A 17,704-nucleotide genomic window follows, 5' to 3' on the forward strand; every position below is an offset into this window, starting at 1 on the left:
TTTACCGACTGAGCTATTCCTGTATGCCTAAAGACACACCCTCACAGGTCTGCTTCTGCCAGTACCTCATCTCCTACGTCCCAAAATTCACAGAAGTTCTCCTGTATTCTTATCTGGAAGTGCATCAGTCAACTGCTCGTGTACTGTCAGCAGTCTGATCAATTGTTATGGAACTTGTCACAGAAAAATAACAGGATTCAACGCCTAAAAACAGATATCAGCTTACTTGCCCCGGCAGATAGCTCCTTATTAATGAGAAAAGCCTTGCTTCCTTTTAGTCAGCCCTTTCTAAAGATTACGTCGATTGTTTAAACGAGTAATTACAAACCGCCAATAGACATTTAGAAAAGCGAGATGTTTGAGGCTGCTATAAGCTTCATGTGGATATATTGTTATGAAATCAGAGGTAGTAGCCATTGCAGAACCACTGACAGCACTAAATTATTATTTTAACGGACTCCAGTGCGGAAGTACACCACTGGCCATTAAAATTGCTACACCAAGAAGAAATGCAGATGATACACGGGTATTCATTGAACAAATATATTATACTACAACTGACATGTGATTACATTTTCACACAATTTAGGTGCATAGATCCTGAGAAATCAGTACCCAGAACCACCACCTCTGGCCGTAATAACGGCCTTGATACGTTTCGGCATTGAGTCAAACAGAGCTTGGATGGCGTGTACAGGTACAGCTGCCCATGAAGCTTCAACACGATACCACAGTTCATCAAGAGTAGTGACTGGCATATTGTGACGAGCCAGTTGCTCGGACACCATTGACCAGACGTTTTCAATTGGTGAGATATCTGGAGAATCTGCTGGCCAGGGCAGCAGTCGAACATTTTCTGTGTCCAGAAAGGCCCGTACAGGACCTGCAACATGCGGTCGTGCATTATCCTGCTGAAATGTACGGTTTCGCAGGGATCGAATGAAGGGTAGAGCCACGGGTCATAACACATCTGAAATGTAACGTCCACTGTTCAAAGTGTCGTCAATGCGAACAAGAGGTGACCGAGACGTGTAACCAATGACACCCCATACCATCACGCCGGGAGATACGCCAGTACGGCGATGACGAGTACACACTTCCAATATGCGTTCACCGCGATGTCGCCGAACACAGATGCGACCATCATGATGCTGTAAACAGAACGTGGATTCATCCGAAAAAATGACGTTTTGCCATTCATTCCCCCCGGTTCGTCGTTGAGTACACCATCGCAGGCGCTCCTGTCTGTGATGCAGCGTCAAAGGTAACCGCAACCATGGTCTCCGAGGAGATAGTCCATGCTGCTGCAAACGTCGTCGAACTGTTCGTGCAGATGGTTGTTGTCTTGCAAACGTCCCCATCGGTTGACTCAGGGATCGAGACGTGACTGCACGAACCGATACAGCCATGCGGATAAGATGCCTGTCATCTCGACTGCTAGTGATACGAGGCCGTGTGGATCCAGCACGATGTTCCGTATTACCCTCCTGAATCCACCGATTGCATATTCTGCTAACATTCATTAGATCTCGACCAACGCGAGCAGCAATGTCGCGATACGATAAACCGCCATCGCGATAGACTACAATCCGACATTTATCGAATTCGGAAACGTGATGGTACGCATTTCTTCTCCTTACACGAGGCATCACAACAACGTTTCACCAGGCAACGCCGGTCAATTGCTGTTTGTGTATGATAAATCGGTTGAAAACTTTCCTCATGTCAGCATGTTGTAGGTGTCGCCACCGGCGCCAACCTTGTGTGAGTGCTCTGAGAAGCTAATCATTTGCATATCACAGCATCTTCTTCCTGTTTTTCGCGTCTGTAGCACGCCATCTTTGTGGTGTAGCAATTTTAATGGCCAGTAGTGTAAAAACCATAAAATCGATTTAACATGGCAATACTGCAAATGCATCATTTGTAAAATATAGCGACATGTTCTTAGCCTCCAAAACCAACAGAAAGAATTATTAATGTGATCAAAGGTCACAGCAGCATTAGCAGCAACGAACAGGCTGATCAACTGGTTTAGCGAGGTGCAGCTTCCGCCACACTGTACCACTGATTTCATGCGGTGGCTGAAAGAGACGGTGCGCACGAGGAGTGGCTAAGAACGCAGAAGAAACACTAATAGCTAAGGGAAACATTGTGGAGAAATGCAGCCTGCGATCGTGACTGCTCACTGGCATACCAAACAGTGTCAAGAAAATTTTGTAAAAGCACAGCACTTCTGAAAGTTCTTAAATGGCAATTTGTTGTACACGTTTGCTGTGCTCTGTGAGCAACATGTAAATCGCTTAATTTCCAGATCACTTTTCGGACATAGAGTCTGTCGTCAGTGGCATCTGATACGTTTAGACTCTTTGCTCTGGCCACAAGTTCCATCTTTTTATTCCGTGGCAATAGTGTCTAATACGACAAACAGCTTCGAAGCTTTAACGCACGACTACTTATGTAGGTCTACTACAGAGATGCGACAGATGATCATATTATCGGAATCACACAGACATTGTTAGCACTAAATTTTAAACATCCATGGGGTTCCGTGTTTTTTAGATCCACATCAGTTCTGACATCTTAGAGATCTTACTATTGACACATAAATCATTTCATATGACGTGCATTATATGTAAGTAACCTTATGAATACTGTTATGTATTCAAAATATTACTGTGTTGTAGATATCGATATGTGTACATTTGTTTGTTTGTCCTTTTTATCAGATGCCACTGACGATTGGATTTACGCGCGAATAACGGTCTGGCAATTAAAGATTTTACTTACAGTTCATGGTGCACAGCATGATACCTTTTTAACAAATATAAACTGCGGAGCACTGAGCATACAAAATTTTCAGGTAGGGAGTTTAATTAGAATCGTTCTAAAAAGAAACTACGCTGAAGGGTCTGATTGATGCTTCCTATAAAGGAGGAGGCGAAAAGAATATGAAACACATAATCTTAATTTGGCCTGAAAAGAAATCTATGTTTGAATACATATACTACTGAGTACTTAGGAGCACAAAAGTCCGCGTTACTTTGTTACTCTGCTTGGAACAAAAGAAGTAGTAGCTTACAACCCTTCGCAGACAGGTGTCTAAGCTAGTGTTGATACAATCAGCCACTGGCCAAGTGAGCCAAGATATATTTATTGTTGCATGAAAGGGTATCGAGGAATTTGGAACCAAGAAACCAAGTAGAGAAGATCTCAACGCTAAATCACGCTGTCACCACCAAACCTAAGAAATACCAACTAAACATATCGTACATCGGCTGCGTAAGTGACACGAACGAACGACGAAGTGGTGCGTGCATCACTTGATTGAAACCATTCAGACAACCGTATGGTATGCGGAATTCACCACCAGATGTCACGAGAGGTGGAAGCATCAGTTGACATGGAGGTGGGGGAGTATTGCATTGTCAGCAGACAAGCATTAAAAACAGAACTGGTGGGTCAGGAGGGGTCAGTGCCTATGTACACTGATGAGACAAAACATTATGACCCGCTGATTAATAGCTTGTTTGTCGGCCTTTGGCACGAATTACACCGCCGGCTCTGGGAATCAGGGATCCGATAGTTTGTTGGTAGTTTTGCGGAGGTATGTGGTATTAGGTATCTACGAATGGGTCATGTAATACACGTAAATAACGGTCCGCTGACTTGTCTATGCGGTGATGACGCCCGATAGCGACCCAACGGACTCCATAGGATTCGTATCAGCCGAATTTGGTCGCCGAGACATCAAGGGGAGTTCATTATAGTGCTCCTCAAACCACTATAGTGCGAAACATCCTGGCAGGTTAAAACTGTGTGCGAGACCAAGACTCGAACTCGGGACCTTTGCCTTTCGCAGGCAAGTACTCTACCAACTGAGCTACCCAAGCACGACTGACGCCCCGTCCTCACAGCTTTACTTCCGCTAGTACCTGTACTATAGTACGGTTCTGGCTCCGAGACACGGACAGTTATATTGCTGCCGTCAGGGAAGACATCGAGCATGAATGGACGTCGGTGGTTCGCAGCTGTCAGCATGTCTTCCATTACTACCACAGGATCCATGCACTCGCAGGAGAATCAAGTCGCCATTCACAACGATAGCAGTGCTTGTGGAGACGACCACCGACTTAGTGTAGCCAAAATACGATTCACTCGAAGATCAAATTTCGATTTTGTGGAAACAACCATCGACTTAGTGTAGCCAAAATGTGATTCACTCGAAAATCAAATTTCGATGGCACCCCGCAATCTGCAATCGTGTCGCCGCTCACCACGATAGTAGTGCTTGTGGAGACGACCATCGACTTAGTGTAGCCAAAATGTGATTCACTCGAAGATCAAATCTCGATGGCACCCCGCCCACCGTAATCGCATCCGACGACGCCCTCTGGCCGACCATGTAGACTGTCTGCCGCAGAGCTCCACGCTCAACAACGCACGATGCTCCCCCGCCCACTGTAATCACAACTGACGATGTCGTCGGGCCAACACGTGAACAGGTAGAGATGGTCTGCCGCAGAGCTCCACGTTCAACAACGTACGATGCTCCGAAACACTTCACTCGAAGATCAAATTTCGATTTTGTGGAGACAACCATCGACTTAGTGTAGCCAAAATGTGATTCACTCGAAGATCAAATCTCGATGGCACCCCGCCCACCGTAATCGCATCCGACGACGCCCTCGGGCCGACCAGGTAGACTAAGTCTGCCGCAGAGCTCCACGCTCAACAACGCACGATGCTCCGAAACACTTCTGCTAACGCCCGGGTTTTGCTCTTTCGGCAGAGATGCCACATATCACCATCTATCCTACCTGCAGAGCAGACAAGCCTCCGAACCCCACGTTCTGTGAAGAGTCGTTCCTTCTACCTCTTTCCGTAGATGCTCACAACAGTAGCACGTGAACATTCGACCAGCATCGCCGGTTTCGAGATACTCGTTCATAGTTTCTGCGTAACAATAATCTGTCAAAGTCGCTTATGTCAATGGATTCCTCATTTGCAGCCAAAATCTTCGATATTTTCGCTAGCGTGATAGCCCGTCCGTTTCTGCTCCGCTTACATACTTTTGTTACTGCGTCACGTGCCCGCAACGCTACCAGGTGGCGTCCAACGTCGCGGTGGGCAGTGGTCATAATGTTTCGGCTTATTAGTGTACGTAGACTATTCACTGGATGTCACCTGAGCAAGAAATCCACCAGGGACTTTTCAACCTTGTAAAACCACCCAAGTCGACTGTTGGTGATTTTATTGTGAAGTGGATTCATTTTATTTATCGTGTGGCAACACAGACACATAAGAAAGAAACAGACAAATCACTAATATAACAAACATTAATAATGGGAAACAAACATCAGTAAAATTACAAAGTTTAAGGATCACAAACGTACATCAAGTCTATTAATATAATCTATCGAATCTGGAGTGGCAAGCAGGAAGTCGTCGGGCTCCCATTATAGGTTCTTCTGGAGCATTCTTCAACAATGTGGCTGATGGTCTGATTTTCTCCGCAGTCACACTGAGGGGATGGTATTTTACCATATTTATACAGGGAGTAAGCACATCTGCCATGACGAGTTCAAATCCTATTTAGAGTGGACCACGTTTTGCGTGGTAGGTCAAAACAAGGTGGCTGTTGTGTGATGCAAAGCATGTTATGATTTTGCCATGCGTTCTATTTTTCAGACCATGCATTTGTGATACTGAAACCTTCTTGTACACAGATCTTTGCTGTTTTTGTTGGCGGGCTCCTAGATCGAAGCCTATTAGGATTTGCAACCTCAATGTCTTGGTGGATGGGCAGGCTTCGATTTTCCATGATGTTTTTGAATTCACGTACAAGGGCGTCAGTAAGTCGCAGGTGTGGCGGCGGGATGTGGCTTAATATGCGGGGCCGTTACGTTGGAGTGGGTTTAATTACTCCAGAAATCATCCTTAGAGTGTTATGCAACTGGACATCCACCTTTTTTACATGTGGGCTGTTTAGCCAAATCGGAGCACAGTATTCGGCAGCCGAGAATACAATTGCTAAAGCAGATGTGCGGAGAGTGGAGGCCGTTGCTCCCCAGGTAGTACCACAGAGCTTTTGGATGATGTTGTTTCTTGTCTTTAATTTTTCGGCAGTCATTGTCAGGTGCTCTTTAAAAGGTAGCATTCTGTCCAACGTCATGCCCAAATACTTCAGAGTTTTATTGTGCCTGAGAATGGTGTTTTCAAATCGAATGTTGAGTTCCTTTCCAGCGAGTTTGTTGTTGCGATGGAAGCAACTAACCTCTGTTTTGGAAGCATTTGGATGAAGTCTCTACTTACTGAAATATTCTCCCATTATCTTCAGGTCTTTCGTTAGGATGTCCTCCGATACTTCAATTGTGCTACATGTAGCGAGGGCCCAATCGTCAGCATACCCGAACTTTCTTGATTGTGTTTCCGGCAGGTCTGCAATATAGAGGCTAAACAGCAGTGGTACAAGCATTGATCCTTGTGGTAAGCCATTCTTTAGTTTTTTGATGGACCTGTAGTCAGCGACCATACTTATCTTGTGCCCATAGTTATTTTGGGGTGTAAAGCTAGTTCGCGCTCGTAGTATAACACTACACGCGCTGCCTGGGTAACGCTAAGTGAACTAGCACATACTGGCAGTCAGATAATCTGAGGATCTCTTGACGAAGACCAGGCAGACCACGTGGACTGAGGTACAAGGACAGACGAGCTCTACGGATGGTAGTAGTAAAATGATTTGAAGTGATGCAGGCAGCACACTTACCGATTGAAGGCAGTTAAAATGAGTAGGATACAACGATCGAGCAGCGCCTCATACGCCAAACATTTCTGTAGTCATCGCTAAACGACGCTTGAGGTGCTGTGAAGAGCGAAGCCGGTAGACAGTGGATGACAGGAAATAAATTATTTGGAGTGATGGATCAGGCTATATGATGTGGCAATCCCATGAAAGGGTTTGAGTTTGGCGAATTCACGAAGTACTTACCTACCGTGACGTGTAATGCCAACAGTGAAGTAAGAAGAGAGTGTGGTCTTATGATATGTGGGTATTTTTTATAATTAGGTTGTAGTGTTGTTGCTCTTAAGAAATCGCTAATTGCGGAAGCAACTCATTTTAGAACGCTTCGGACATGGTGATTGTATCAGCATGAGAATTCACTCTGTCGTGAAGCAGGACAATTTGGTTTCTCAGATAGTGTCATCTGCCCAGATTTCTGACGTGAACCCAGTGGAACGCTTTTGGTGTGAAATGGGATGTCGATTTCGCTCCAGACCCTAGCGTCCAACAACAGAACCTTCTCTGGTTTCGGCTGTGGAGTCTGGCGCTAGGAACTTGCTTATTCTGTATAAGAAATAGTAGTAAATAATAATAGTGATGCTGTAATTGTTGGTTGATAATATTTACCGACAAAATGCAACCTAACGCTAGATTGCGTACTTACGGCTACCCTGTGTGGCCGTTTTTTAGTACGACTTACAGAGAGAGAGAGACTATCACTTGATCAACGATGCGTCGGTTCTCGAATGTGTTCAGGAGACGTACGGATTGATTAAGCGAAAGGGTTTTCTTAATTGACCTTTTGACACGGATTGGCTTCACGCAATCAGAATCTTCGATGAAAATACCTAAGGGACCTATTTGAGTATAAAAATGGAAATGAAAGCAAATTAGTGAAATTTCGTAAGAGAAAGATTAACAGATCGGAAGTTGAACACAATAGTGGTCTCCCAAATACAACTGAGACACCGCGATAAAGACCGAACCTGTAACAAAACCCATATACAATTTGAACATCATTTTTGGTTAGTCAAAGAAAAGAATAAGAAGAAAATTTCTGCATCGTAAAATATTAATATATTTTGAACAAATTGGCTTTAAACTTCTAGACATTGACAAATACACAACAAATGCATGACTTACATCTGATATTTCTTTCGTACATCTCCAATAATCGCTGCTTTGTCAGTCCGTTCCTTCTTAAAAATAAATGTCCTTGCGTGCGCGTAAGTACATTATATCCTCACCCAAGTTACCGAAATGTTTGTTCGTCGTTTCACATAGTTTTTACACAAAATAAAAATACAATTTGTAGCAGCGCCATGTAGTACGTCTTAACATGTCGGCGAAAAAAGGTACAGGGGATGATGAAGTCTCTAGAATACTTCTTAACAATAGATAGATTGTCCTTTCTTCTGTTTTGCAGCTTCTTGCTACCAAGTGCTGCGGCAATGATTTTAAATATCTCCGCCCAGCGGGTCATAGTGTTTATTTAGAGTATTTAAACGCTGGACGCGCGTCTTGGCTTAGGCGCACATTATAAAAGCATTTCGCCTCTTTACTCTCGCGCTGTGATGCTTAGCATTTTTACTAACTACAAAGTATCTGAAATCTGGGCTGACATTCATCCAAAAACATTGGCACTTAATTTACAGTCTCCACAGCAGAGTCAAGCCTTCATAAAGACGAGAGGTGAGCACACTCCACACTAATATCCAACTAAAAGCTGTCTGACTGTACCCGGATACTTTTGATCAGATATTTGTGTTATGTAATTTTCCTAGTAACTTTATAAATAATCGAAAATACTACACTCCTGGAAATTGAAATAAGAACACCGTGAATTCATTGTCCCAGGAAGGGGAAACTTTATTGACACATTCCTGGGATCAGATACATCACATGATCACACTGACAGAACCACAGGCACATAGGCACAGGCAACAGAGCATGCACAATGTCGGCACTAGTACAGTGTATATCCACCTTTCGCAGCAATGCAGGCTGCCATTCTCCCATGGAGACGATCGTAGAGATGCTGGATGTAGTCCTGTGGAACGGCTTGCCATGCCATTTCCACCTGGCGCCTCAGCTGGACCAGCGTTCGTGCTGGACGTGCAGACCGCGTGAGACGACGCTTCATCCAGTCCCAAACATGCTCAATGGGGGACAGATCCGGAGATCTTGCTGGCCAGGGTAGTTGACTTACACCTTCTAGAGCACGTTGGGTGGCACGGGATACATGCGGACATGCATTGTCCTGTTGGAACAGCAAGTTCCCTTGCCGGTCTAGGAATGGTAGAACGATGGGTTCGATGACGGTTTGGATGTACCGTGCACTATTCAGTGTCCCCTCGACGATCACCAGTGGTGTACGGCCAGTGTAGGAGATCGCTCCCCACACCATGATGCCGGGTGTTGGCCCTGTGTGCCTCGGTCGTATGCAGTCCTGATTGTGGCGCTCACCTGCACGGCGCTAAACACGCATACGACCATCATTGGCACCAAGGCAGAAGCTACTCTCATCGCTGAAGACGACACGTCTCCATTCGTCCCTCCATTCACGCCTGTCGCGACACCACTGGAGGCGGGCTGCACGATGTTGGGGCGTGAGCGGAAGACGGCCTAACGGTGTGCGGGACCGTAGCCCAGCTTCATGGAGACGGTTGCGAATGGTCCTCGCCGATACCCCAAGAGCAACAGTGTCCCTAATTTGCTGGGAAGTGGCGGTGCGGTCCCCTACGGCACTGCGTAGGATCCTACGGTCTTGGCGTGCATCCGTGCGTCGCTGCGGTCCGGTCCCAGGTCGACGGGCACGTGCACCTACCGCCGACCACTGGCGACAACATCGATGTACTGTGGAGACCTCACGCCCCACGTGTTGAGCAATTCGGCGGTACGTCCACCCGGCCTCCCGCATGCCCAGTATACGCCCTCGCTCAAAGTCCGTCAACTGCACATACGGTTCACGTCCACGCTGTCGCGGCATGCTACCAGTGTTAAAGACTGCGATGGAGCTCCGTATGCCACGGCAAACTGGCTGACACTGACGGCGGCGGTGCACAAATGCTGCGCAGCTAGCGCCATTCGACGGCCAACACCGCGGTTCCTGGTGTGTCCGCTGTGCCGTGCGTGTGATCATTGCTTGTACAGCCCTCTCGCAGTGTCCGGAGCAAGTATGGTGGGTCTGACACACCGGTGTCAATGTGTTCTTTTTTCCATTTCCAGGAGTGTATATTGTAAGAGTTAGTGTCAACGTCTTTCTTTCTTTTTCCAGAACAGCAGTAAAATTTTGTTAGTGTGGGTCGCACTATGTACCAGAAGAAGCGACCACTCCGTCTACAGGCCACAAGTGGCCTACCGCAACCATGCGACCGCCGTGTCATCCTCAAAGAAGGATGCGAATAGGAGGGGCGTGGGGTCAGCACACCGCTCTCCCGGTCGTTATGATGGTATTCTTGACCGAAGCCGTTACTATTCGGTCGAGTAGCTCCTCAATTGGAATCACGAGGCTGAGTGCACCCCGAAAAATGGCATCAGCGCATGGCGGCCTGAATGGTCACCCATTCAAGTGCCGACCGCGCCCGACAGCGCTTAACTTCGGTAATCTCACCGGAGCCGGTGTAGCCACCGCCGAAAGGCCGTTGCCTCCACTATGTACGAATAGAACAAAAAAATTGTAGTTAATGTGTACAAAATATGACGAAAAGGTGCTGTACTTCAACAGATAATGTGTTGTGCAGAATAACAGTAAAGATGCCTAGGTGCTCCAGACAGCAAGACTGGCGTGGTCGGACACTAATCTGCAGAGGGACAGAGGCGAGACCTGGTCCACCTGGGCATTCCCCGGCGGCGCGCCAACGCCCACGCGATATCGCGAGCTGTGGCGACCTTGGCTGGTGGCGGCTACCGCGCATTTACATAATGGCTTTCAGGTGCTATCGAATAAAGATTAATAGCATTTTAAATTCGAATGTCAGTTGCCGAGAACGAGAAAAAGACGAATATGAAGCAGCGCCAGAGAAATGCTGGGCGGGTCCAGCACGCACAGGGAACGGTCTCACCACGGCACCTTCCCACGCCACGCCGTACTGCGTATCCCGCTGTCGTTCAGTGTCGCGTTCCAGTTACATATTCCATCCCCTTTTGTGGCAACGCCTTCCGATATGTTCTTGTAGCAATATAGGCGTGTCACATGATCTACATAGAGGAGCAATTGAATCGGAGTCTGTTCAAACTTACTTTCCGATTAACAGCTACGAGTGAAGTAATGGTGCGATGCTCACGAGGAAGAACGGCACGTCCAGCACGAGACTGGAATTCGCGGCAAACAACCGCAATCGCCAGAAGTTCACCGCCACGACTACAGAACTTCCGACATGCCCTCCACTCTAGGTTCAGACGGCTTGCTTTCCTGTAGAATCGCTCGTTGCACGCCGAGAATTTGGTTTTTTTTTTCTCACAGTCACGGTGTTGAAATTTTATTTGTAACTAGCCGCAGTGCTCGCCGCAGCCCGGGATGTGTAATATCTGCCAAACAAAGTGATTGGTCCCGTGCCTTGATACTCGTAGCGAATGCAAGGCGCATGGGAAACAGCAGTCGCATTAGATCGAAGGGCATATTTGAATCGCTGAGTGTTAACGGAATGCGACGAATAAATACGTCTTCACCTGTGTGAAAAGATGACTAGAAGCGCCGTCTGTAAATATATTTTGCGATAAGTATCTCAATGTGTTTTTGAAGAATTCGTCTTCTATCTTCTCAGCTCAGTTTTTACTGTTTCAGGTAGGGTTGCGTTTAAGCACGACTCGAACTGTTCGAACAGTTTAGTCACAGTTCGGGAAATTTAAGGTTCTGTTCGTGTGGTGTCACCGCCAGACGCCACACTTGCTAGGCGGTAGCCTTTAAATCGGCCGGGGTCCGTTAGTAAACGTGTCGCCACTATCAGTGATTGCAGACCGAGCGCCGCCACACGGCAGGTCTAGTCTAGAGAGACTCCCTAGCACTCGCCCCAGTTGTACAGCCGACTTTGCCAGCGATGGGTCACTCTCTACATACGCTCTCATTTGCCGAGACGACAGTTTAGCATAACCTTCAACTACGTCATTTGCTACGACCTAGCAAGGCGCCATATTCAGTTACTATGTCTTCTGAACATATACTATTGTGACTCATGTACCGTCAAGAGCGACGTTCATCATTAATGGATTAAAGTTAAGTATCTAACTAATTACGTCCGCTTTCTGAATTCTAATTCCTTGTCATGTTCCAGACCTCACGTCAGCATAGTTCTTCCCTCCTCAAGCCAGCCTGCTTGAGCTAAAACACGTGCATTTCGGCCTCCTCTAGTAACACGGTGTTGGCTCTTCTGCCAACACTGCAGTTCCAACTTTTGATCAGCCCGCGATTTAGTGACCTGATGGTATTGTATCCATGCCTTCTTTAGGTTTTCTACGGCGCTATGAATTTCAAGAATAAAAATAACTGTGAAACATGGCCTAAAGTATCTTCTAGGGTATAAGTCATATGTAACAACAACAACTAATAAATAAATAAGAGTCTGCAATCATGTTTCTGTCAAATTCTATAGCTTTCGCTTCTCCCGCCATCTAATGCCGTCTGATGGTACTGCCCCCAAGACGGCAATTTCCACTCTAATTTATTCTCGCGATAGGAACTACAATCAGTTTACGACCATATATTTCGTTTTTTTAGGCATTTAATTTTTCATTAATTTCTTCATTGTTTTCTCTGAATACGGAAAATTTGTAGCAAATCGACCAAGAACTTTGAAGCAAATCGAGGAAGTAGTTCTTGAGACGTTTGGTAACAATTTTTTCCTATATACACTCCTGGAAATGGAAAAAAGAACACATTGACACCGGTGTGTCACACCCACCATACTTGCTCCGGACACTGCGAGAGGGCTGTACAAGCAATGATCACACGCACGGCACAGCGGACACACCAGGAACCGCGGTGTTGGCCGTCGAATGGCGCTAGCTGCGCAGCATTTGTGCACCGCCGCCGTTAGTGTCAGCCAGTTTGCCGTGGCATACGGAGCTCCATCGCAGTCTTTAACACTGGTAGCATGCCGCGACAGCGTGGACGTGAACCGTGTGTGCAGTTGACGGACTTTGAGCGAGGGCGTATACTGGGCATGCGGGAGGCCGGGTGGACGTACCGCCGAATTGCTCAACACGTGGGGCGTGAGGTCTCCACAGTACATCGATGTTGTCGCCAGTGGTCGGCGGAAGGTGCACGTGCCCGTCAACCTGAAACCGGACCGCAGCGACGCACGGATGCACGCCAAGACCGTAGGATCCTACGCAGTGCCGTAGGGGACTGCACTGCCACTTCCCAGCAAATTAGGGACACTGTTGCTCCTGGGGTATCGGCGAGGACCATTCGCAACCGTCTCCATGAAGCTGGGCTACGGTCCCGCACACCGTTAGGCCGTCTTCCGCTCACGCCCCAACATCGTGCAGCCCGCCTCCAGTGGTGTCGCGACAGGCTTGAATGGAGGGACGGATGGAGACGTGTCGTCTTCAGCGATGAGAGTCGCTTCTGCCTTGGTGCCAATGATGGTCGTATGCGTGTTTGGCGCCGTGCAGGTGAGCGCCACAATCAGGACTGCATACGACCGAGGCACACAGGGCCAACACCCGGCATCATGGTGTGGGGAGCGATCTCCTACACTGGCCGTACACCACTGGTGATCGTCGAGGGGACACTGAATAGTGCACGGTACATCCAAACCGTCATCGAACCCATCGTTCTACCATTCCTAGACCGGCAAGGGAACTTGCTCTTCCAACAGGACAATGCACGTCCGCATGTATCCCGCGCCACCCAACGTGCTCTAGAAGGTGTAAGTCAACTACCCTGGCCAGCAAGATCTCCGGATCTGTCCCCCATTGAGCATGTTTGGGACTGGATGAAGCGTCGTCTCACGCGGTCTGCACGTCCAGCACGAACGCTGGTCCAACTGAGGCGCCAGGTGGAAATGGCATGGCAAGCCGTTCCACAGGACTACATCCAGCATCTCTACGATCGTCTCCATGGGAGAATAGCAGCCTGCATTGCTGCGAAAGGTGGATATACACTGTACTAGTGCCGACATTGTGCATGCTCTGTTGCCTGTGTCTATGTGCCTGTGGTTCTGTCAGTGTGATCATGTGATGTATCTGACCCCAGGAATGTGTCAATAAAGTTTCCCCTTCCTGGGACAATGAATTCACGGTGTTCTTATTTCAATTTCCAGGAGTGTATATATATATATATATATAGGAATGGTAGAACGATGGGTTCGATGACGGTTTGGATGTACCGTGCACTATGTCCACCCGAATGTTCATTATGGGGTTGTATGGAAATTTGAAGAAAATAGGTCAAGAAATTTCAGAAATTTTTTATAACAATCTTTCCCCTTTATGTATTACATACATATACGTTTCAAGTCAGATTACAAAATCTTGTGTGGGCAGTCGTCTTCCTCTTGTCGTGAAGGTAAAGTGCGCAAAATTTAATCAAGATTGGAATAAAGCTGTACATTTGTGTAAGTTACAAACAAAGAAACAAACAAACGGACACTCTTCTTTATATATATTGATTATTACTGTTTGCTTGTGTTGTGTGAATAACGCCAAGAGAAAGTTGTTCGAATGTTGTTCAGCTGAAATGTTCCACGTCGCCCTCTTGTCCAGATTATTGACGTACAAAGACAGTCGAGAGGAATGGTTTCCGCGTTATTTTGAACACTGTGAAGAGTTGTTCTTCATAATGGTCCTAACCATTCTCAGATTAAAACCGTTCACCGGAACGAGACTCGAACTCGAAACCTTTGCTTGTGAGAGAAAATGCGCTACCGATAAGCTTACCCAAGCACGACACACAATCCGTCCTTACAGCTTTACTTCTGACAATACCCTATCTCCTACTCATCCTGGAAATATACTGACAGGACGCCTGACATGTTAAAGCAAAAGGAGGGGATGAGTGGCTTCGAAGTAATGATAACCTTAATAAAGTGGAGCTTGTGGAAGCAACATATCTCCATAAACTACGATTCCCTATATACGAATTCGACACGCTCGAATAAACATAGTGGCATAGAGCTACTGGGCTGTCACTTTGTCACTGTAATTTGAACGAAACAGAATTGACATGGGCACTATTTAAAAATTATATTGCCAGCAACAATAAAAAAACCTCTCTGCAGTTGAGGCACTCACAAACGAAGCTGTTATGAAAGTGAAGACTGGAAGAAAGCCTTGAATCATTCACAGCAAGTCGTAGAAAATAAGCGACACAACGAAATTACTTCAAGGTACTTCGCTGAAGGAAATACTTTTCTAACTCATAACTGGAACGTCAGCGATCATGCATCGCACTGCAACAATAGTCAATGTCCAGATCGCAAATAGGGTCTATTTTCAAGGTATTTTCGGTTTCTGTCATACTGCTGCTCGAGTTGGCGACAGGTGCTTCCTGCACTTACCGTGGCTCAGCACACCGACTACACGCGTTACCATTGGAGACATCGCCAATCTGAAGATGGCCTATGTAAGATTGGAACCCTTCACCATACTATGAGTCCAGACATCATTTGCAATCTGGACTGAATGATTTTTCTTATACGGCAGTGGTAGTGTCACTTTGAACAAGTGCGACAGCTACGACAGTACTGCAAGTAGAGTTTTTCCCTTGTTATCACAAATAAGGTGCGAAGGCAGATTCGGTTGAGACTTTGATGTGTACCGTAAAGAAAAAACATGTTTTTGTAGATTTTGACTGTGAATAACAAGGCTGTAATCAGCAATCGAGTCTGAATGTTCATCTCTGAAGTTCAAGGTAAATCGTACAAAAAATCCCTCTCACTCTTTGCATTAAAATCGTTGCATACCGAGATAGTGTATTTTGGTAGTACTATTCTGGTTTCCTCAGAACAGAGAAGATTCTTAATCTCCAATAACAAGCATATTTTTTATGCTACAAATCAGAACATATTATAACAAGTTAATTACCACCCTAGCGTTCTGTTCCTCTCATTGACACCAAACAAGCGACTGCTGAGGTTTCTATAATCAAGGCAGTATAATGCCTCATATTAAACTCAAACTATCTCATGTTAGAACCAAAATTCCATCAAGCACTACCTGCTGGCTTTCAACACAACCTTTTTTATTGCGGAACTTATATTTAAAGTAAACACATTTAAAAAAAAAAGTTTTGCCTCGCCTCGGTTCCTAGAGTGCGGGAACCTGTACACAAAATTGGAATAGAGATCAACATAAACATAATTTCCGCCCTTTTTAATGCTAATGAAAACCACACATTGCATGTTGTACCACCATACAGCGAGACTTTCAGAGATGGTGGTCCCGATTGCTGTACACACCGGTACCTCTAATACCCAGTAGCACGTTCTCCTGCATTAATGCATACCTTTATTCGTCGTGGCATACTATCCACAAGTTCATCAAGGCACTGTTGGTCCAGATTGTCCCGCCTTTCAACGGTGATTCGGCGTAGATCCCTCAGACTGGTTAGTGCGTCACATCGTCCATAAACCGCCCTTTTCAATCTATCCCAGGAATGTTCGATAGGGTTCGTGTCTGGAGAACATGCTGGCCAAATCTAGTCGAGCGAAGTCGTTATCGCCGGCCGAAGTGGCCGTGCGGTTAAAGGCGCTGCAGTCTGGAACCGCAAGACCGCTACGGTCGCAGGTTCGAATCCTGCCTCGGGCATGGATGTTTGTGATGTCCTTAGGTTAGTTAGGTTTAACTAGTTCTAAGTTCTAGGGGACTAATGACCTCAGCAGTTGAGTCCCATAGTGCTCAGAGCCATTTGAACCATTTTTGAAGTCGTTATCCTGAATAAAGCCATTCACAGGATGTGCACGATTGGGGCACGAATTGTCATTCATGAAAACGAATGCCTCGCAGATGTGCTGCCGATATGGTTGCACTATCGGTCGGAGGATGGCATTCACGCATTGTACGGCCGTACGGCGCCTTCCATGATCAGCAGCGGCGCACGCCGGTCCCACATAATGCCAGGTAACCTCCACCTTGCTGCACTCGCTGGACAGTGTGTCTAAGTTAAGGCGTTCAGCCTGACCGGGTTGCCTCAGAAGACGGCTCCGACGATTGTCTGGTTGAAGGCATATGCGACACTCACCGTTGAAGAGAACGTATGGCAATCCTGAGAGGTCCATTCGGCACGTTGTTGGGCCCATCTGTACCGTACTGCATGGTGTCGTGGTTGCAAAGATGGACGTCGGGAGTGAAGTTGCGCATCATGCACCCTACTATGCACAGTTTGATTCGTAATACGACGTCCTGTGACTGCACAAAAAGCATTATTCAACATGGTGGCATTGCTGTCAGAGTTCCTCTGAGCCGTAATCCATAGTAGTTGCCCTTGGGTGGCCTGAGCGAGGCATGTCATCGACAGATCTTGTCTCTGTATCTTCTCTATGTACGAACAACATCGCTTTGGTTCACTTTGAGACGCCTGGACACTTCCCTTGTTGAGAGCCCTTCCTGGCACAAAGTAACAATGCGGACGCGATCGAACCGCGGTATTGACCGTCTAGGCATAGTTGAACTACAGACAACACGAGCCGTGTACCTCCTTCCTGGTGGAATGACTGGAACTGATCGGCTGTCGGACCCCCTCCGTCTAATAGGCGCTGCTCATGCTAGGTTGTTTACATCTTTGGGCTTGTTTAGTGACATCTCTGAACTGTCAAGGGAACTGTGTCTGTGATACAATATCCACAGTCGACATCTATCTTCAGGAGTTCTGGGAATCAGGGTGATGCAAAACGTTTTTTAATGTGTGTATTTGTAAAGTTAAGCAGTTTTATTGATAATCTGCAATACTGATTTAAACAGCAGCATGCACCATATTGCAAG

This window comes from Schistocerca piceifrons, chromosome 6 (genome assembly GCF_021461385.2).
Source record: "Schistocerca piceifrons isolate TAMUIC-IGC-003096 chromosome 6, iqSchPice1.1, whole genome shotgun sequence".
Lineage (NCBI taxonomy): Eukaryota > Metazoa > Arthropoda > Insecta > Orthoptera > Acrididae > Schistocerca > Schistocerca piceifrons.